Here is a 21,844-nt window from a genome sequence, read left to right on the forward strand (position 1 = left end):
GTTTAATTGCTGTGCTGAGCTTCTCACAGGCTGAAGAAAGCAGTGGAATGTTCTTGACATTTGTTGCTCTAAATTAAAGGTGTGTCAGTGACCAAAAAATGCTGAAATGAATTTGGGTTTGGAAGGAGTTAATGTTTAAGGAGCGTATGTGCTTATCTGCTGCTGAAAGGTCACTGCGTAAATTCTTCAATGATCCCAGTGTTGTGGGGGTGCTGCTCAAACGACAGCTCTTATTGTGTTTCCAAAAAAAAAAAAAAGTCTGGATTGGGACTCTGGAGCTCTGGAGTAAGTGGGGATGTGTCTCATGTTGCTGGGAAATAGGGAATCATTGAACCATGTCACAGAATCCAGAATCCAGAATGCTTTGGTTTGAGAGGGACCTTAAAGCCCATCCAGTGCCACCCCCTGCCATGGGCAGGGACACCTCCCACTGTCCCAGGCTGCTCCAAGCCTTGTCCAGCCTAGCCTGGGACACTTCCAGGGATCCACGGGCAGCCACAGCTTCTCTGGGCAGCCTGTGCCATCTTCACAGGGAGGATTCCTTCCCAACATCCCATCTATCCCTACCCTCTGGCAGTGGGAAGCCATTCCCTGTGTCCTGTCTTTCCAGACCCTTGTAAATAGTCTCTCTCCCTCTTTCTTATTGGCTCTTCCAGGCACTCCAGGGCCACACTTAGGGGTGCAGGGCCTTTTCGTCTCCCCAAATCCTTCTTCACAGGGCTGTTCTCAATGGCTTCTTGTCCCAGTTTGTTCTTATGCCCCAACACAGTGCAGCACTTGTTGAACCTCATTATCCCCTCATTATCCTGCTCCTCAAGCCCGTGTGGGTCCCTCTGGATGGCCCTGGCCTCCAGGAGTGTCCCCTGCCCTGCTCAGCTTTCAGGAGCAGTGGTTGGATGGAGTAAAGTGGTTTGGCACGGTGTTGGAGCATGCACTGTGAGGTATCCTGTGGATCCTGTGCCAGCAGGTCTGGGACCACACACATGTGTCATCTTCATCTCCTCAGCACCTCGAGAGTGAATGGCTAGCAGTGGAATTTTGGAGGGAAATTAAGGGAAAGGAATGTGGCCAGCTCAATCAGGGCAGAATTACATGCCTTAGTCTGCTCTCATCCTGAAGGAGTCTCAGCATCCAGGACTTGGACCTCCCCAGTGTCTGCTGGGTTCCTGAATTACTGTAGACTCCTGGGTGATGTTAGGGAAATCAGGCAAGTTTATAATTCATGAACTGGAGATATATTGAATGTGACAGGGAAAACAAAGAGAAATTAGGATCCACAGAATGAACATTTGTGACAGCAGCAGAGGATTCTTGGAAGCTGCTTGTGGATCTTAGGGGGACTGATTTGCTGCTATAATAAAGAGAAATAAAACTTTAATATATAATAAGGTGGTTTTTTTGAGAATTGGTTTTTGACACATGTATTTGGTTATATTTCAGTCAAAAAAATAGGGTCTCCTGGTCAGACATATAAGAAAATTAGGTTTTATGCTTAACAACATCAATAATTGCCTTCTTCTGTCTCTATGGCCACATCTCATGGTGTTGATGCCACTCCTCGGCATCCTGCATCCTGATCCCTGTGTGGGAACACAGATCTGAGGGATGCTGTCCCTGTTCTCTGTGGCTCTTGTGTTGTGAAAATTGCCTGCCTTTTGAAGTGGAAGAGGGGACTACAGTCTGTGGTACCACACAGGGATTTTACTTAAAAATACTCCTGTTTTGGGAGAGTGGTTTCACAGTGAAATCAAACTGGCATCCTTTTGCTCTGTTTTCCATAAAATCCATGGATGGGAGGGTGGCCATGTACAGACTTGCTGTACATTAATTTTGTTTGTAAAAGCTCTCTAATTATACAGCTCTCCTGCCAATTTGGCACAGGAAGACAAGGAAAATCCCAAGTGGAATGCTTTCCCCATGAAAAGTCTTTCTGTAGGGTTTTTTCCTCCCTTAGCTTGAACATAATAACCTGATTGGCAAACCATTTAAAAAATGAATTGCAGGGCTTCCAGCATGAAATGATTGGCTCCACAGGAGTTATGGCTTTTGCATACGTGGGGGAAAAATCCAACTGTGCCGCCGAGATCCACTGGGATGTCCTCTTGGAGAGCCTGCCAGGCTGCAGTGACCTGGAATGCATCCAGCTGGTGCGTCACCTCTGCTACCAGCGCTGCATTTCTTCAGCTTTTCACTCAATTCCTGCTCTCTGTGGCAGCTGTTTAATTCTTCTGCCAGAGATAGCTTCAGGAGAGGGAAAAAAAAAAAAAAAAAAAAGAACTGCAAATAGAAGAATTGTTTGGAATATTGGGTCCAAACATAGATGATGGTAATGGCTGGTTCCATTTTTAGCTTCCTAAAGAAACGAGGCTTATCCAGCAGTGACATCTGCTCGTCGGCTGCTTCCTCACAGGTTGTGAGTGCAGGGTCAACTTCAGCCAAATTTTGATTAAAAACCAAGTTTTGCTCCAGGTTTTGACGTTTGATGAATGGGGACATTTGACATTTGGAGCTCGGTGGTGATTTCTTTTTAACCACGTGGCTGCAGGGCAGGGGAGGGAGAGTGGGTGATACAAAGCACAGGAGCAGGAGAGGAGGAGAAGTGCTGGTGTGTGAGCTCTGATACGAGGGCAGAGAATAAAAATCATGGCCAAACCACGTTCCAGTAGCTCCCCATCTCCAAGAGCGGCCTGCCCTGTGTCCCTAGGCCGGCTCCCACCAGGGCATGTCTTCTGCTCTGTTCCCACCTCTCCTTGTGCTGCCACGACCATTTGTGGATCACCGAGGCTCAGGGAACGTTTTTGGCCGTGTTATTTGGAGCTCAGATGAGCTTAGAGAGTGAAGGCTGGCCCGTCTGAGGCGCCAGTGGCTCCCGGCAGCCCACAAAGCTGCTTTGCCTCAAGGAGCCCGGCTCCGGGCAGGATTATCCGGCTGCCTGGGAGAGTGCCATGCTTCCAAGTGGGCATGGAGGTGTCTCTGGGAGGAGGATCAGCACCTCAGTGTGCCCCTCGGTGCCTGAGCAAAGGTTAGATATTGTGCTTTTTAGCTCGAGTGCTTGAGGTTTCTCTCCTGCTTTAGAATCCAACAGGCTCGCTCGCTTGGAAGGGACCCTGAGGGATCATCCATACCCCCAGCTGACCAAATTCACAGCTTGTTCTTAAGGGCATTCTCCTTAAGGGGGCTGCTGACAGGCTCCAGGCATTGGCCAGCTCTGCAGGAAGCCACTTCCAGCATTTGACCAGTAAAGAAATGCTTCCAAATGTCCAGCCTGCGGGCAGTGGGACAGTCCTCCCTTGCCTGGCCCTTGGGTGCATCCCAGGCCGTGGTTTGCCCTCCCTGCTGGCTCCAGCTGACCTGCACCCCCAATTCCTGCCTGCAAGGCTCTCCAGCCACTCCTCTCCAGGGATTTGGGTGGATTTGTCCAAACATCTGCTGGACCATGGCTGGTGAGGGCCATGCTCAGCCGGACAGGCTTTGTGGCCGTGCGTTCCCAGGGGGAAAGCAGCAAGGCCGTGTCTTTGGGAGTTGTACCGGCCTGGAGAGTAAAAGCTGCCACATTCATTTTGGAGAGGACTTTGCCCTGTTTGGGATCAGGCAGAAATGTTTTAGGGTTTGGTGATGGGGAAATGCTGTGGCTGCAGAGCTCTTTAAGGCATCTTCCCAGAGTCTGTGGGGAGCTCTCGGCCGAGGGAAGTAAACTGGTGACCTGGAAAAAGAAAATGAAGGAAACAAGATTAGTCTGCTTGAGAGGGAATGCCGTCCTGGGATTTATTTTGATTCCTGTCAAAGTTGCAGCCTGAAAGACTTTATACAGAGAAAATTTGTGTTTTGTAATTGGAGAGGAAAAAAATACATACTTTTGAAACATATATATATGTAAAAATATAGAGCTTGGTTCCTGGCTGGAGGCTCTGGGAGTGCTTTGGAGAGGCTACTCTGCATGATATCCTTTATTTAGCAACTGTCATGCCCGTTTGTAGGATCTGTGGTGATAGAACCTGTCCTGGGAAACGTCTGAAATCCAGAATCATGAAATATTTAGTGGACCGTTCACTGCTAATGGGCTCCAGCCCTGCGCCAGCACCACAGGATCAGTAACAAAAGGCTCTGTGTACCAGTGCCAAGCTGCCTGAGACTGCTCTGAGTTTGTTCAAGTCTTATTTCAGGTTTTATCAAAAGCAAAATCTGAGTCCAGCAAGGCAGGGTTTGGTTGGTTGAAGCCAGCAAAAGCTTGTTTTATTTTCCTTGCTCAGAGGAAACCTGGGATATGTCATGTGTGGCATACACAGAAGTGAGTTATTTTTTTTCAGCAGTAGATAAATTGATGTGAGAAAAAATACACAGTATTGATTTTCCTTTTCCTGTGGCTTTTGAGAGGTTGTTAATGCAGCAAGTACACAAGAGCACTCATATGTCTGTCTGCACAGTAATCGCTAATAAATTGACTTTCTTAAAAACAATTTTTAGTCTGTAGTTTCAGTGACTTGATTTGTGGAGTAGATGATATCTCCTGGCACATAATTACTCATTTCTGGGCCGTGTAAAAGGGGGGAGGATAAATTTCCTTGCATTATCTGTAGCACTGAACATCTCTCCTATTACTCACACAAGTTTTTTCTCTGTGTCTTCTTCCTTACTGTAGCTGAGCAAAGAGGTTTTTAGGGATCTGAGGCTATTTTCAGTGTTAAAATTTACAGTACAGACACTTTCTAGAGCTAATTCTTGTGCATTCCGACCCAGCAGTGGTCATGATCGTGACAAGGACAATGATTTATACTCAAGGGACCAACAATTTGTTTCTCTCAGTGTCTTCAGAGTGACTGCAAAGAACTTGTTTTCCTTTGGGAAAAAACCCCAAACCTGCAGTAGGACCCATGGTGATAATCACATTAACAGTTCAGTGAGAGCAATTTGATGACATGTGACAGAATGTGACATGCCAGGCCCTGTCATTCTGCTGGTGGTGATGATCTGAGGATGCTGAGGAGGGCAGTGGGCAGGAGCTGACCCATGGAGTGGGATGAGGTGTTGGTCCATGCTTGGGGAATTGTGGTGGATGATCAATGGAAGCACCTCTGGTCCTGATGCAGAGGTGGGCACATGGTGATGCTTTGGAATCACTGGTGTTCATGGACACTTCTGTGATGCTCTTTGTTCTTGCTGTTCTGGCCTTGCAGTCAACATTTGATGGTCATTAGTATTTTCTTCCCATTACCCAGAGCAGGATTGCATTGTGTCCAGTTTCTCCTGGATATGGTCTACACAGTCAGTGTTATCTGGGATTTGTTCTCCCAGAGGTTTGGTTCTAAAGCCTTGTAGGTTGCCATGGTGGCACAGGGACCATGTTGTCACTGTTGTAAGGAGACAGACATTGATTATGTTGCTCTGAGGTGATTTATTCCCAATAACTCCTTGTCTTGGCAGTCATCTGGTGATCTCAGCTCTCATGGCAGTGATCCTTCTTCAGTATCATTCCTGACAGCATTTTTCTGATTATTCCCTTGGTCTTTGCTGTTGTTCTAATGTCCCACTTGTTTTTAGCCACTTCTCTGATTTTTGGTCTCTCTTCCCATGGTGGTTCTCAAGGTCCTGCCAAATCACAGATCTCCACTCAGGAACCTTTCTGTGGAGGAACAGTGACTGCACTGTGAGGTACAAAGTGAAATTTAGGACTTGTAATTCTTGCACATTCACAGCACTGCTTTCCCTCCCACTTTATGTCCTGTTTACAGTGCAAATGGTTTCTGCAGGAGGGCCGTGGACATCTGTGTGTTTGGCTGTTTATTGCAGGAGGCTTTTAGTGGGTCAAGAAAGCACACAGAGGGGAGCTTCTGGAGTGGCCTGTGAAATGATTCTGCTTAGCTTTGTTTTAGCACTCCTTGCACAAACCTCTGCTCCCTCCCCTTGGGTCACAGCTTTCCAAGCTGTGCCAGCAAAAGCAGAGTCAGGCTCTGCTAAACTCAAATACAGCATGGGGGACATTTAATTTGCATTTGTGCAGAGGTGCTTAATTGCAAACGCCTCTCCTCCTGCCACAGTACTCCTGGTAGTTCCTTGATTGCTCCCAGTAGGGACCTGAGCAGCTTTGAGGGTGGATGTTGTTCCCTTGGGCTTAGGAAGGTTTTCCACATCCCAAGGATTGCTGTGCTGTGAGATGGATGAGTAAAGGTCAGTGGTTTGATGTTCCCAGAGGGCTGCTTATTGCAGGATATAATCATGGAATCACAGAATATCCCGAGCTGGAAGGCACCCACAAGAATCATTGTGTCCAAATCCTGCCCATGCTCAGGACAATCCCAAGGATCCCACCATGAATCCCACCCCAAGGATGTGTGTGAGCCTCCCTCAGGGTTCACAGTGAGACCAAAACTTCTAAACTCTGTCTCTCAAGATTTGGTATGTCGGTAGCATGCACCATCCGTAAACCCATGGATGAAGTGGAAGACAAGCTTGTGGTGGGACAAACCTGAACTATTGCCTGAGGAAACATGGGAATCCCCATTAGAAAGATTTACATTAGAGAACACATCTGCCAGGAGTTTGGCTCTTGGAATTCCATCAGGGAAGCCCCACCTTAATTTCTTCTAGAGATTAAAAAACAAACAAGCAAACAAAACACAACACTAAAAAACCCACCAAAACCCATTCTGAAAATACATTGTCTGTCTGCTGTATTATTTATATGCCTAGAACTGGACATCCTTTTGCAGTGCATCCAAATCCTCTCAAGAGATGGTCCCAGGGTATTTCAGGTCCTACTTTGGACATGCAAGCCTTAGATCCAACTTGGAAATTGTCAGGGAAGTATTTTCTACTGAAATACAAATATCCCCTTCTCACCCCCTCAAGAAACATTAAAGCCTGTTTGGAGGAGTGAGAGTGCAGTACAACATTTAGTTATAAACTGAAGATTTCCAAGCCATGTTGACTTAGAGCATCTGTTAGTGAAACATGTCTGCTCTGCAGACAGTTTTTGTACTTGTGCTGTGCAAGCACATTTCAAACAAGCACAGCAAATCTGCTGCTGAGAACAATCCAGCGGTGCTGCTTGGGTCATTTAGATGACTTAATAGGTCTTTTCTTTTTCCTTGCTATCTGTATGAAATCAATGATTCATATAAATTATGCCAAAGGGAGTTAATTGTTATTGCATGGTATAAAAAGCAGCCAAACTAAGGGCAAAACTCTGATTGCAGTTCATGAAATAAAATGGAGCTGTGTTCTGATTGCTGAAAGCATAAAATGGCTGAACCTGTCACCCCTACCAGAACAGCCTGGACTGAAATTTCTGTGGAAATAGCAACAGCAAAGGAATTGTTGAAGCAAAGGTTTGGTGACTGTGGCATGTTTGGAGGTTTTGGAACATTTGGATGTCTTCAGAACACACAACAAACATTAAATCTGAAATAGCCAGCTGAAAGAACTGCACTTCTCTAGTGCCTGGATCTGCAGAGGAATTTAGGAATTTAACCGTGTTGGTTCAGTGGGAGTTGAGCTCCTAAATATCTTCTGAGATTGGACTGTGGTCTGTGTAATTTGGTTTATTTCTTATCTCTGCAAGAGGGGCACTGCTACCGTTCTCTCTTGTGGTTCCCCCAGCACATTTTCAGGGCTGTTTGAAGAGAAATTGGTGCTTCTTGGGCTATTCCAGCTTTTCAAGGTTGGACTTGATGATCTTGGCTGTCTTTTCCAGCCTGAAGGATGCCATGGTTCTCAGAGGAAGGGTACAGCAAGGGGACTTGAAGACAAGCTCAGGTGCTACACTTTGCTGTGGAATATTTCTCACTGTAGCCAGTGGAAAGGCAAAAGAGGATCTGTCACATGTTACTTAATTCTGATGTGCATTCTGCACTACATCTGACATGGCCCTTTCCTAGGGAAGTTACAATTTACATGGAAGAAGCTAAACCAATGAGAAGTTCATGGAATCATGGAATGTCTTGGGTTGGAAGGGACCTTAAAGCTCATCCAGTGCCACCCATTCCATGGGCAGGGACACCTTCCACTGTCCCACGTTGCTCCAAGCCCTGTCCAGCCTGGCCTTCGACCCTTCCAGGGATCCAGGGGCAGCCACAGCTTCTCTGGAAAATCTGTGCCAGGGCCTCACCACCTTCCCAGGGAACAATTTGTTCCCAATATCCCATCTGACCCTGCCCTCTGTCAGTTTAAAGCCATTCCCCCTTGTTGCATAATGTGAGAGTTGAAACGCTCACTGCCTGTTGTACGAAGGAGAATGGAAAAAATACAGTTTTAGGAATTGTTTGGAGCTAAGCCTTGGGTTTTTTGTGCAAGGAAAAGTAGTTTTCAAATAGGAGTCAGCACTATGAATAAAATAGAGGAGCATGTGGCATATGTAGGTCTGGGGTAGGATGGAGGAGGACAACATTGGGGAGATGCTGGCACAGAAGAGTGTTTGGAATGAGAAGGTGGATTGGTTGGAGCCAGTGGGAAAGTTCAGGAGCACCATGACACACCAGAAACTTGGGAAATGAGAGTGCCGGAAATGAGGAAATCCACACTCTGCAGTGACTAAATAATTAATAAGGGACCATTTCTGGCCTGCTCGGTGACCTGACCCGACTGCAGGAACTAAATGTGTGGGGTAAGGATTAATGTGCCTTAGGCAAGGTCCGTGCTGGGATTGGAACAGGAAATGATTAAAGTCCTTTGCAAAAGCTGGAGGAAAGCTCGTTATGTTGCTCTAATATTATCAGGAATTTTTATAATCCACGTGCAGTGTTCAGGAAGGTGAAGTAGCTGAGTGTTGGGGTGCTCCCCCTATGATCTCTTTAAAAACTGGGGGATATTACTCTAAATTTTGGTGAGTTTCCACCAGCACTGTAATACCTGTCCCTGTGTGGCCTAGGGAATTAAGTGAACAAAAATTAAGTCTACAGTGACAGAAATTGCCAATGACTTCCAAAGGAAGGAGAGATTGGGACTACTTCAAACAAGTACTTAATAAACCCCAGTGAAAGAAATGTTGACTTAACTCATTTTTAATTGCTTTTAAGCTCTTAAGTGAGTTTGTTATTGAAAGTAATTAAAGGCCTTGAAAGATTGTGGGGAACTTTGGGAACACCTCTATGGAAAGGCAGTTACTCACCTTAAAATAATTTTTACTGCTGCCTAATCTATCTGAATCGCTCAATTAATTTCTTAATGAAGTGTGGTTCAGCACAGGGATGCTGCTCAGGTATGGCAGAATGTGTGTGCTTTGGGTATAATGGAAGGCAAAACACCTGATAAACAGTCAGTTGTTGCTTTGAGAAACTTTGTGGCTAAATAAAAAAAGACCAGTCAGTTTTGTGAAGCCCTTTTTTGACCAGGACTCCTTTTCCCAAGGCACACATAAGACCGGGAATGAGTGAATTTTCTACAGCTGCAAGGTTTCCTTGCAGAATCACAGTTTAAACAATGTTTTCATCAGTGTGGCTCAGTTGGTTTTTCAGATGGAAATAACTCCAGCAGGAAGTGTCTCTGTCAATACAACAATCTCCAAATTGATTTTGTTGTCATGTTTCCATTGAGGACGGTGGAGAAAAGATTTCAACGCTGCCTTGTGTGGCTGCAGTGGAAAAACATCCTGAAGGGATCAAGGGCTGTTCTTAACCTGGAATTCAGGTTGAGAGAGAGGACTCTGCCCCTGTGCCCAGGTGAGACCCCACCTGCAGAGCTGCCCCAGCCCTGGGGACACAGCAGCAGGACCTGGAGCTGCTGGAGAGAGCCCAGAGGAAGCACCAGAGCTGCTCCAGGGCTGGAGCCAGGCTGGCAGAGCTGAGGGTGCTCACCTGGAGAGGAGAAGGATCCAGGCAGCCCCTTTAGGTAATGGAAGGGGCTCTCAGTGCTTATTTTCTGTGCTCTGTTAGCAGTAGGATGTGTCTCCCCAAACTCTGCGACTCAGCAATGCATTGAGCTAAATGATTCCAATATTCCAGTTATTCTGAGTTTGGAGATTGAAGAAAAGCCCTTCCCAAAAGATGGTAGATTATTAAACCAGACTAGAATTTACTGCCCTTTGCTTTTCTAAACACAATTAAGTGAAAACCAAGAATGAGGGCATTTATCTTCAGTGTGTGTTTTTCTGGATTACAAACTTTGGCAGATGTGGTGCAGAGCGTTATTTCTTGGCAAACTGGCATGTTTTAAAGACTGGCCTTAGAGAAATTAGTCTCTTTTAAATACAGCTAAATATAAAAGCAAAGCAAACGAGCTCTCACTCTGTTTAAGTCTCTCTTATCTGCTGGTAGGAGTTCAGATTAGAGTGTCTGACTTAAATATCTTGAATCCACCCATCCTGCTGCTGCATTGACTCCCATCTCGGCACCTGAAATCCAGGGCTTGACAGGAGCAGGGAGCCCAGAGCTGATATTTCAGTAGCAGTTGTCCTTTTCCTGCTCTTTGGCTCCAAAAGCAACCTCTCCAGTTTTCCAGGGGATTAGACTCCTTTCTTTTTTTTTTAATCAGTAACTGTGAGTAAGTAAAAATGCGGATGGGATTTGCTGCTTTTCCTAAGCTTGCTCTGCCCTTCTGGCCTTCTGCTGGCGTCCTCCAAGTGGGAAAGTTATTCTAAGGATACAGTGGAAGTGATGTCAAAGGGAGGTGTGGGCAGGGGTGGCATTCAGAATCCTGATGTGTGTCACTTGTCTTTCTTGGGGGCCGAGCCAACAGGATGTTCCTGGAGAAAGGACAATGCCCAGCTTTAACAGTTTAATGCTTTCCTCACTTTTCTTGCCTCTTGAGTTCTCACTTCGATCCTGCATGTAAAAAATGGAGGAGGATCCTGGGATATTTAATACTCTGGAGTTTCAAGAACCATCTAATTTTAGAAGCTCAATGCACACCTGGAGATGTTGAGTCATTGTGTGCTGTTCCATGGAGTTTTCCTGGAGGCATGTTTTCCCATGGTGGATGTGTGCAAGGTGCTGCTGAACCACAGGCCCTTTTCACCCTCTTCCTTAAAAACTCCTTCCCCTCCTGACTGGCCAAAGCCATTGCTGGTGATTCCCAACAATTCCAATTCTTCCACGAGTTGTGTGCTGGAGATTGGAGATGGGTCTTTGGCAGGAGGAAGCTCAGGAGCTGGAGGCAGCCATGGGAGCCTTTCCCTCCTGAGCATCATCAGTGTTTGGGGAATCCAGGGGTGAATTCCTGCTGGTGCTGCCCCTCTTGCTCCATGCCAGTTCTCCTGGCTGTGTCCTGTATTTCCTGACTCCAGGGTGAAGCTGTCCCTGGGAGCTTCCCTCCTTCTCTGCTTGTTTCTGGTCCTGGGCTCCCTGGGCTGTGCTGGTCCAGCTCTCCAGGGCCAGCTGGTGAACCAGATGAGGGAACAGCCAACCCAGGTTATTTTTAACCTGGATCCCTTCCCTCATCCAGGTCTCTGTACAGCTCTGGGCCGCTCCTGATGGCTCAAAGGCAACTGCCAGTTTTTAAAGAGAGGAAAGACAGGAAGGTGCTTCCAGCCAGGAATGACCCTGTGGTTTCCTGCAATGTTCTCTGCCTTCCAAAATTATTTCTTTCCATGCCTTTATTTCCTGCTAGGTATTTGCGCAGATGTTTTTGCTTCCAGTTCCTCCAGGTGGATCTTTAATTTTATTTTTTTTTTTAAAAAATGTGCCCTGAGCAGAATGGAATTCGGATCCATTTTGGATAATCTGTACATACTCATTAACATTTTGCCCTATTCTTCCAGAATTTGGGTCCTAAGTGTATTAGGCTCCATGACAAATGTCTCTGGTATCCTCTCTGTGGTGTCTCCTTGCTCATAGCTTAACACTGCAGCCTTCACTATTGCCTTTAAATTCTGTTTCTTTAATTCCATTCCCTGTGTGAGTAAAGGTGTCTGAATTAACCTTCACAATGAACCTCCCAGTGTCCAAATAGATTCTCATTACTCCATCTTTTGTAATGCAGGGAAGGCTTGTGTTGGAGTGTTTTTGCTTTGATTTTATTATTTTTATTTTTAAACTTAAAGAGGAAAAGGCCACACTGGGGCTGCTCTCACTGAAAGGTTTATTTTTATTTCTAAGACAATGGCTGCATATTTTTAATGCTGCACTTTCTGGAGGTTGACTGCTGTCAGTAGTACAGTCAATATTTCCTTCAATTAACAATAATCTTAGACAATGAAATTGTTTTCTTTTCATTACAAAGTCATTTGTGACTTAGAAACCCCGAGGTGCCTTATAATATATAACTTGGCCAAGGGAAAATAATTATTCCAGAGTCAATTCTAGAAGAAGTTTGGGAAAATTGTTGAAAACAGGCAGTAAAGAAAGTGAACGTTGACGTTTGGGGAACTTTTCCATTTTGAGGGGTTTGGTTGCTGAGAGGGCTAAACCCAAAATTTTCTGGAATAGGATTTGGCCCTGCAGAATGTCAGACATTTGCTGAATGGTTTTATCTTCATTTGATAAGCAATTGCGGAGTGGTTTTTGGTTTTGTTTTTTTTGTTTTTTGTTTTTTTTTTTGCTACCACTATTTTATCAGAACCCTCTTCAATCTACCAAAGCAGGTGTTTTAATCACCACATCCTAATTAATCTATTTTATAATCTGTCTACTCAGCTCCTACCACTGGAGTCCAGTTTTGTGGAAAGAAGGAAAATAATGGATTAAAAGAGAAATACAGAAGAATAATTGTAGTAAGATCATCATTGAAGTGTAGCTACTAAAACAAAAGAAGAAAACTAAATTTCGGGCAAAGGAGGGAGGATAGAATTAAAAATCTTGTTTTACTGCTTGAAATAGCACATGGAGTTGATGAAGATAATAGGGAATGAGTTTCCCTACTTAGTAGCTGCAGAAATCTTAGGAAATATTAAGGGATTTAATCTCTTTCATAGCAAGAAGAAAGGGAAGGGAAGGGAAGGGAAGGGAAGGGAAGGGAAGGGAAGGGAAGGGAAGGGAAGGGAAGGGAAGGGAAGGGAAGGGAAGGGAAGGGAAGGGAAGGGAAGGGAAGGGAAGGGAAGGGAAGGGAAGGGAAGGGAAGGGAAGGGAAGGGAAGGGAAGGGAAGGGAAGGGAAGGGAAGGGAAGGGAAGGGAAGGGAAGGGAAGGGAAGGAGGAATTCTGTGCTGCAGGAACCTGCTTTGGTGTCTTTGCTTAACTTGATAAGAGGGATGGAGAGGGACTTTTTATGGGAGCTTGTAGTGCCAGGACACAGGGAGTGGTGTCCCACTGCCAGAGGGCAGGGTTAGATGGGATATTGGGAAGGAATTCTTGGCTGTCAGAGTGCTGAGACCCTGGCACTGGCTGCCCCACAGGCAGACAGGGCTGGTTTTTTCTGTCTTCTTGAAGTTTTCCCTGACTATATTCCAGATCACACTCTTGATGAACAAGGCTGTGCCAACAGAACTTCTCAGTGCTGTGCTATTCCCCATGATTTTCCAATGGCATACCTTCTCACAAATTCATTTGGTTTTTCTCCTTCTTTAATGAATGTCTTTGCACTTCCACTCAAAGACACTGATTGGGACTGATTGTTTTTCTGCAAATACATCCAAATTTGGTCAATCCTGCCTGTTTCCTGTTGGTTTTTGAGCGGTGGCAGAGGGCAGGGATGTGTGCTGGCAGCTGCACAGCCTCCTTCTCTGCAGCTTTTCACAGCTTCCCTCTGCAGCAGCATCAGCATCCACTGACTCTGAACTGAATCATTTTGACTTCTGGTCAGGAAAAGACAGAAAAAGAGCCCAAAAAATCCAAAAAAGGGTTAATCTGCTGAGTGGCAGCACAATGCAAGCAGGTATTGATGCTGTTGCAATGCAGTGCCAAGGTTAATGAGAGGTAGGGACTGTTCTTCTCCCTCTCTGCAGCAGCCAGAGCTGAACAAAAGGGGGAATGTTAGGAGAATCCCTCAGCATTAAAGGTTGTGGCAGTGCTGTCCTCCTGCCAAATCCTGGAAACACTCTGGATGTTCAGCACCATTGGACACTCACTCACCTTTAGTGCTTGTCAGCAAGAGCTATAGACTTCCTTCGTTTATACAAACATGAGGATATGAAAATATCCCAAAATGGGGACTTGGAGCAAACTGAGGTATCAGAGCAGCTCTGAAATGAAATAATAATGGTAGAGGTGTGGGGATTGAGGTGTGAAAGCAGCAAAGGAGTGGTTGGTGATCCCGTGGTTGATGCTGAGCCTGGTGCAGCAGGCAAGGCTTGCTTTCCCGAAATCCAAGGGGGGAGGAAGATGTGAGGGAGGTGGTTTTCTCCCCCATTTGCTTGAACACTTATTTTCAGCTTCTTACTTGCCACAAAAGGAGTAATTTGTTTAATTTTACAAAATGTTACTGAAGCTGTTGGAAGTGGAGCTGCAGCCCACGTCTTCTTAATAAATGAGTGTGTGTATTCCTGGAAGGAAGTTAAAATGGGGCTGTGTTATATTTGGTACCTCCTGAAGTACTGAGGCTACTTTGAGTACAGAATGTGCTCTGAGAAAGACTAATTTGCCACTGCAGAGCTTGATGGGATGAGATTTGTCAGGTCCTTGTCTCTGCTGAAATTCACTTATGCTTTCCTCTCTCTCCTGAAGATATTTTAGGGTTCCGTCTCTGAATTGAAGGGCCATAAAAACAAGTCAAAAAGCCTGAAGCCAGAATTAAATTCCAAGCAATGAATATGCTTCTTATAATGTAGAAATACTGAAGTCAAGCACCCGTGGAAGCAACAGGTGGAGATGTTCCTGACTCATTTTCCTGTGTGTGCTCATGCTCCTGCTGGCACCAGGGTTGGGATTATTGGGCCATTGGAGCATCAGCAGGGTGGGCTTTGACTTCTCTCCAAGGATGCCATCTCTGATGGCAGGTGGTGGCCTCCTGCAAGAAGAAGGATTCAGTAAAAATGAAGATTTTACTGTTTTCTGTTCATTTACAAATTCATGCTGTTTCATCAGCTGGCTGGAAGGGGCTGGTGGTGTAATTCTACAGGGAAAAGTGGGATGTACCAGCACTCCGTAAAAAAACCTCAGTTGTTTTACTGGATTCAATGTTTTCTGCCTCCTGCTTTCTCCCCCAGAGTGTTTTTTGAGTGAATGTAAACTAATACAGGATCAGTGGTTAGAAACCATGAAAAAATATTTAATGTAAACCTTTCGGTACTGGGTTGATTAAAATAAACAACTGTTCCAAGGAGCTGGTCCTGCTTTGGGAACAGTAGGGTTTCTGTTCCTCCCTATAATGCATAAAGCATGTGGAGTGCCTCGAGAGCTTTTTTTGGGTGCTGCACTTCATTTTGAGGGATTTCATTTTCAGTTCTCGGAGCTTTTGTGTCAGCTGGGAAGGGAGGATGTAGGAGTAACATGTAAAACTCAAGCTAAAACCTGTTTAGTCCCAAATCCTAACAAATAGCTGGTAAACAAGTATTTAAATGCAAGCTTGGACTTTGTTTTCTCTCTCTGGGAAGCTGGGAAGGCCTTGGTCTTAGTGCCAGCTCGGGTATCCCTTCCCTCTCCTCACATCCTGCGGCTCCACTGCTCCTCCTTTTTTTGCCTGCATTTCTTACATGTCCCATTTCTCCTTCTGCTCCAGTGGAGGTGAAGACCACTCTGAGCTAGGGAGAGCTGTGTTTTCTTCCAGCAGGTTTTGCACAGAGCCTCACGGGTGTTTCTCTCTCTCTCTCTCTGTCCTTGCTGCTGCAGAGCTCTGGAATGCTGTGAAGACTCCCTGCCCAGGCACACTCCTCTCCGGATTATCTCCATCCCAAGGAGGCTCGTATCCAAGAGGTACCAATTCTTCCTGTCTTTGTGCCCTTCAGTTTTAGCTGCTCCTCCCAAAACCCTTTCCCTGCTCCCTTCAGACAGGAAAGCCTTGGATGCTGTGAGATTGCAGCTGTTGCTGTTTGATACTCTTCTTTCACTTTGCTACAGAAGCACTTTACATTTTCAAATGAGAAGTGATCTCTGGGTCAAGAAATGCATGAGCTGAAGCTCCAGCAACACTCTGTGCCTGGTGTGTTTTATTGTGTTGATTTAGAAAATTAACAAACATCAGGTCTTCAGCAGCCTGAGTAAAACACACGGTACTTATGTGCTGCTCCTATAAAGAATCGTGAGAGGGGTTCTTTTTTTAGTGTTTATTAGTCTTAATATCTTCCTAGTAAATAATACATTTTTGTTCTATATTAAAAAGGAGACTTGTGTTCATTAGCTGGGTCAAAATCCCCGGGTTGGCGCAGACACCATTTCTGATATAAACTTCTGTCATTTGCCTGGAGACAGGCAAATTGTTTTCTAATAGCTTCTGTTTCTTGGGAGAAGAAAGCTGGAAACAATGTTTTCAAATAGAAACTTTGCAGTGTCATTTGATTGGAGCAGTTTCTGTCTTAACTCCTTATTTTGGTTTATAGAGCCTGGCATGATGAGACCTGAGCAGGTTAAGCCTTTTGAGCATGTACATATATTTATATATATATTTATATATGTGTGTGTGTAAGAGAATTTAATATGTTATAACAATGGGAGAACATGATCTACAGGAGCTGTGAAACAGGAGCATATCCCCTCAGGAAATCCCTCTGGAAAGTATGCTGGAAAATGTCCCTGTGTGCCTGCCCTTCAATTTTCCCTTAGGGATTCACACTTCCCTGTTGGGCAGAGAAGACAGAGGGGTGGCTGAAGTGTCTGTTTGACCCCATCCAGCTGTTCTTGTGCAGGAATATGGAAAAACGAGGCTTGACTCTATGTTTTTTTCCATTTTCTATGTTTTGCTGCTCACTTAATGACATGAACTTTAAATGTCAGCTGCTCTTGGGTCTGCTGCACTGTGTTGGGATCAAACCTTTGGGCACACTCTGACCCTTATCCTCACAATAATTTAGCACTCCAGCCCTGCTTTGGGAAAAGCTGCCCTAAATCAATGCCTCCTTTTTGGGTACAGACAAAATCTGGGTATTTCTTCTTCTCCTGCCTCCCCAGCTTAGGTGGGATGGGACAGAAAATGCCAAGGATTTCAGAAAAGCTTTTCCTTGTTTGAGGCAAATCCAGTGATCCTCTGTCCATCTCCTGCTTCCCCTTTTTCCCTTCTTCATGCTAGAAAAAAGGATAAATAAAAAAAAGGGGACTTTGAAGCTGCTCCTATCCTTTTTTGTTCTGTATGGTTTCCCTGGTTTGGGCTGTGCAGCTTTTTTTGGGATCTGAGAAGCAGAAATCCAGAGCTGTGGAAGGAGAGAGGCAAAGCCAAGGGTGAGTTTGGTGGATGGTGAGATAGGAGAAGGGACACGAAGTAAGACTGGAAGTGATGGGTGGGAGATCCAGAGAACCAGACTGTGTTTCAAGTGGGAATATGGGGACTGTTGGCTTTGCATAAGAAAGCTCTGCTCCAAGGGCTCCTGGTCCAATCCAGCTCCAGATTAAGAAATTTGAAGCTCAAGAGTGGAATTGATGGAGCCTGTGGAGGTTTGGCTGTCCAAGCAGATCAAGGTTGCTCTCCAGGCTGTGATTGCCCTGCGGGGGATCTCCAGCAAATATTTACTTTTGGGTGACTTTATCTTGAGTTGAACCCCTCCCTGTTAGACTCAGTGTTCATTCAGAAATCAAAAGGTGGGGGAAACTGAGTTAAACTTGAATGTGTGAGTGCTCCATGTCTTAGCTTACTTTGGTTGTTTCCTGCTTGGGAAATACCCCACTCCCCCACATCCTAATTGAAATTCCAGCAATTAAATAGTTAAACACGGTGTGTGTGTAAAATCCATGTGTTTCTATAAATACCTCTCTTATCTCTGTAATGGGTTGGTTTGATGTAAATATTTTTAAATGTGCTTTTACATTAGGCTGGTTTTTATCCAGTGTGTGTGAGTGGAATTTGGAACTGGGCCTGGACTTTATACTTCTGCTCCTCAACATTTCTGAACTCATGTGGAAAGTTTCTGGGCTTTAAGTCTCCTGAGCCCTTCTGCCAGTTTGGTGGGATCTTCAGTGGGCTGGGAATGCTCTGAATCCAGAGCTGAAGTGGAGCATTTTGCCAGCAGCTCTTGGACACTTTGATGCTGTTGGGAACATCATTTAGTGAATTTTTTTAGCACAGGAGTGAATCCTTTGTTCACAGATCTGAAGTTTTCCTGCATTGCCAGCTCTGTTTTGGAGAACAAAATTCCTTTCAGAGAACATGTGATATGGAAAATGATTTCTGTCAAGCCAAGTTGTGTGCTGCATCCAGCTCTGGGGCCCCCAACATCAGGAGGACATGGAGCTGCTGGTGAGAGTCCAGACGAGGCCCCAGAGCTGCTCCAGGGCTGGAGGCAGGCTGGCAGAGCTGGGGGTGCTCACCTGGAGAGGAGAAGGCTCCAGGGAGAGCTCAGAGCCCTTGCAGGGCCTGAAGGGTCTCCAGGAGAGCTGGAGAGGGACTGGGGACAAGGCATGGAGGGACAGGACACAGGGAATGGCTTCCACTGCCAAAGGGCAGGGATGGATGGGAGATTGGGAAGAAACTGCAGCAAAAATATTTTAAAAAGGGATTTTTTAGAGGAGTGGATCTGACTCATGAAAGTATTTGCAAGAGTGTTACCTAGGATGAAATGCTGGATCATTAATCTTTATAAATTCATCACCTTATACAAGGAGGAAGTTTCTCTGTGTGATCTCTTACAGTGTATTTAGGTACATCATAGAATTCCCAAATGGTTTGGGTTGGAAGGGACCTTAAAGCCCATCCAGTGCCACCAGGACACCTTCCACTATCCCAGGTTGCTCCAACCTGGCCTGGAATACTCCCAGGGATGGGGCAGCCACAGCTTCTCAAGGCTTCCCCACCCTCACAGGGAAGGATTTCGTCCCAAGACGCAGTCTAAACCTCTCTGTGCGTTTGAGAGAAGGCTTCACTCCCCCTTGTCCTGTCACTCCAGACCCTTGTAAAGAGTCTGTCTCCATCTTTCCTGTAGGTTCCCTTCAGGTCCTGGAAGGTCACCATTAGGTCACCCCAAAGCTTCTCTTTTCCAGGCTGAGCAATCCCAATTCTCCCAGCAGAGCTGCTCCATCCCTCTGATCACCTTGGTGCCTTGTCTGGATCTGCTCCAGCAGCTCAGCAGCAGCAGTGTGCTCTGTTCAAGGGCTCTGTGGCTGAGGTGAGCTTATGGGAAACACCCTCCCTGTCCCCCCCACCTTTCCACAGTGCCTTCCTGCAGTGTTCTCCACATTCCTGCCCTCACAAAAGCTGTGCTGGAAGCAGGGGCCTTTCTCTCAGATGTATAATTCAGCCCCTCTTCCCGGCGTGCCAGCCTTGTTTGCGTTGATGAATGAATGCTCCCTGTGTACAGCCTGCAGATTACTCTGCTCCTGGACTGCAGTCTTGCTCAATGTACCTGGTTCTGATTAAGTGTATTTGAATTTGGGAGTGTGCTTAATGAGCTACACCTTTCACAGATTCTTTTGTTAATTCAGAAAAGCTGCCTGCTCTGATTTATGGCGCCAAAAGGGGTAAACTGCCATTAAAAGCATTAATTAGTCTTGGTTGACTGCACAAAGAATAGACTTGGTGTGAGCCAGTTTTTGATTTAGCCCTTTGATTTTTGCCTAAGCTTGTTAGAGGGTCTGTGTCTCTGGCTGTCTCATGCTGGATTGTATAATTGGAATTTTGTGTGAAATTCTTGGGCTGAAGGAGGAAGAGCCAATTATAATCAATAAAGTTGTAAGGCAATTGGGCAGAACTTTGCAGATAGTTTAATACAGAAATGTTCCTTTATAACATGTGGAAATGATCACTTGGGATTGTCAGATTGGCAGGAAGGCTATCCCGAGGGCTTGCTGTGAGCCCTGGGCACTGTTGGTAAACCTCAGGAAGGAAAATATTCTCAGGAGCCTTGAATCTGCCCATTGTGCAGTGCTTCAGCTGCATGTGAATCCCAAAATCCCAGAATGGCTGGGCTTGGAAGGGACACAAAGGTCATCTAAACCAACCTCACTGCTCAAGGAGCATCCCCAAGAGCAGGTAACCCTGGATTGTGTCCACCATCCTTGGGCTTGTGGGTTTTGGCTATTCCCAGGGAAGGAGACTCCACACCCCCTCTGGGCAGCCTGTTCCAGTGCATGGTCACCTCACAGGAAAGTTCTTCCTTTCCTTCAGGTGGAACTTCCTTCATCCCAGTTTCTTCCCATTGCCTCTCGTCCTGTTGTACCACCCAGCAGAGCCAGGTGGTAGCACTGGTGATTTTTTCTTTCCCTCTACATCTTTATCCATTTCCTACAGGCTAATTGGAAAAAAACCAAAAAGCCCCAAACGCTGGAACATTGTCTGAGTTGTATCCTTGGAAATCCTATATTATATTGATGAGTGTATTTCAGTGTCTGGTAGTTCCTGTACTTCTCAATTCTAGCCATCAATTCTCCACACAAAAGTTTGAAAATTAATTGAAATGCAAATCATAGCCTAAGCTTTCTTTCCAATAGACTTTCCATAATTATGCTTGACTGCAAAAAAACAATTCCATTGCTATAATTTTGGTAATTGCCTCTGGTCTGTTTAAGAATTAAGATTTCCCTCTGTCTGTATGAAGTTTCCTTCTCTCTTAGATATTATCACATTAACTGCTCCATAAAAAGAAGGTCAGACTGGGCTTCCATTCCAACTTGTCCTTAAGGAGCCAACAGTTGGATCTTCCAGCTCTGCCTTAATTTCCTGGCAGAACTAGAAGGTTCCCTCTCCCTTCCTTCTTCCTGCACGCCTGGAGAGATGATGGTGGTACCACAGGACTTTGGAGCATTGAACTGGAAATATCTTCTGTATATTCAGGGAGATGGGAACTGCCTTTAAAACGCATCTTTAGCAAAAATTGGTTCCTAACAGCAGCACAGATCTGAAATGACAAATATCTTTAGAGGCACGGAGGTATTTTAGAGCTGTATTCCCTTCCCTGAACAATCCAAGTCCTTGGGCAGTGAGTTTCCAGTGTCTGCCGTGTTTGGCAGATGGATTTTGGGGTAAGAGTGAAAGCCTTTGAGCTGCTGTTTAGTTTTTCACTCTCAGTCAGCACATCCTTGGAGAGAAGTCCATCATGTTGGAAGCACTGGAACAGCCAGGGAAGTGGGAGCTCCCTGTCTCTTCACAGCCACAGCCTGGGCTTGGTTATTCCCAGCTCCCACAAATGTTCCCAGCTTTGTCTCTCCATTATTTGTTTTCCTTTCCCATTGAAGGAAGTGGTTCTTTCCAGTATGAGAAGCATTAAATTGACTTAAATGCTTTGTTTGCTGAAGTAGCTCTTTGAAGTGGATCTTTCAAGTTTCTTATGTGATCTGGGGTTTGATGAGACACATTTTAACCCAGCAATCTCATAGTGAGGAAGGAAGGGAGGGTGGAAGGAAGAGAAGGAACCTTCTAGTTCTGCCAGTTTTGATCCTAAATCACACGGTTTTCCACATTCCCTTTTAACACTTGTGCTGGAGCATCCGCACGTTGCAGGGTGATCCGTGGGATCAGCAGGATCTCACTGGTCAGCTTTTCCAAGCATGTCTGCAGCATTAAGTCTCAAACTGGAAAGGTAATCCCCTCAGGAGGCTTGACCTACTCTTCAAATTACTTTCTCCTGTTCTTTTGAGGCGTTGGATTTTATTTGGATGGTTTTTCCCTCCTCATCAAGGCATCTCGTTTAATTGCTGTGACTGCCTGGCAGAAACCTCACTCTCACTCTCACAGACCTCCTTTTCTTCAGCTTCTTCATAATAAAGTGGTTTTTGGAGCAGGGCCAAAGTGTCTTCTGGTTTCATATCAAACAAGGGACAGCACAGCCAGATTGCTTCCCTAATCCCTCTTCCCAAAGACAAAGGTGTCAGCACTGTCTAGACATTGGTGTTCCATGTGCTCATTCAAGGCTGAGGGTTCCCCCCTCTCTCCTTTTCATCCCACATAATTGTCCTCAAAGCCTCC

At 45.5% G+C, this 21,844-nt stretch overlaps 1 protein-coding gene across 2 annotated transcripts in view; it reads left to right on the plus strand.

Annotated features, from left to right (window-relative positions):
* The window catches only part of FAM168A (family with sequence similarity 168 member A), a 129,594-nt gene that overhangs the window by 23,400 nt on the left and 84,350 nt on the right, over nucleotides 1–21,844 (plus strand). For both annotated transcript variants that reach the window (XM_038158935.1, XM_038158850.1), the window contains one exon: nucleotides 15,631–15,714. The gene's annotated coding sequence lies outside the window, so the exon portion shown is untranslated. The remainder of the gene's footprint in view (nucleotides 1–15,630; nucleotides 15,715–21,844) is intronic.

The sequence above is a fragment of the Motacilla alba genome, chromosome 1 (assembly GCF_015832195.1).
Source record: "Motacilla alba alba isolate MOTALB_02 chromosome 1, Motacilla_alba_V1.0_pri, whole genome shotgun sequence".
NCBI classification, from domain to species: domain Eukaryota; kingdom Metazoa; phylum Chordata; class Aves; order Passeriformes; family Motacillidae; genus Motacilla; species Motacilla alba.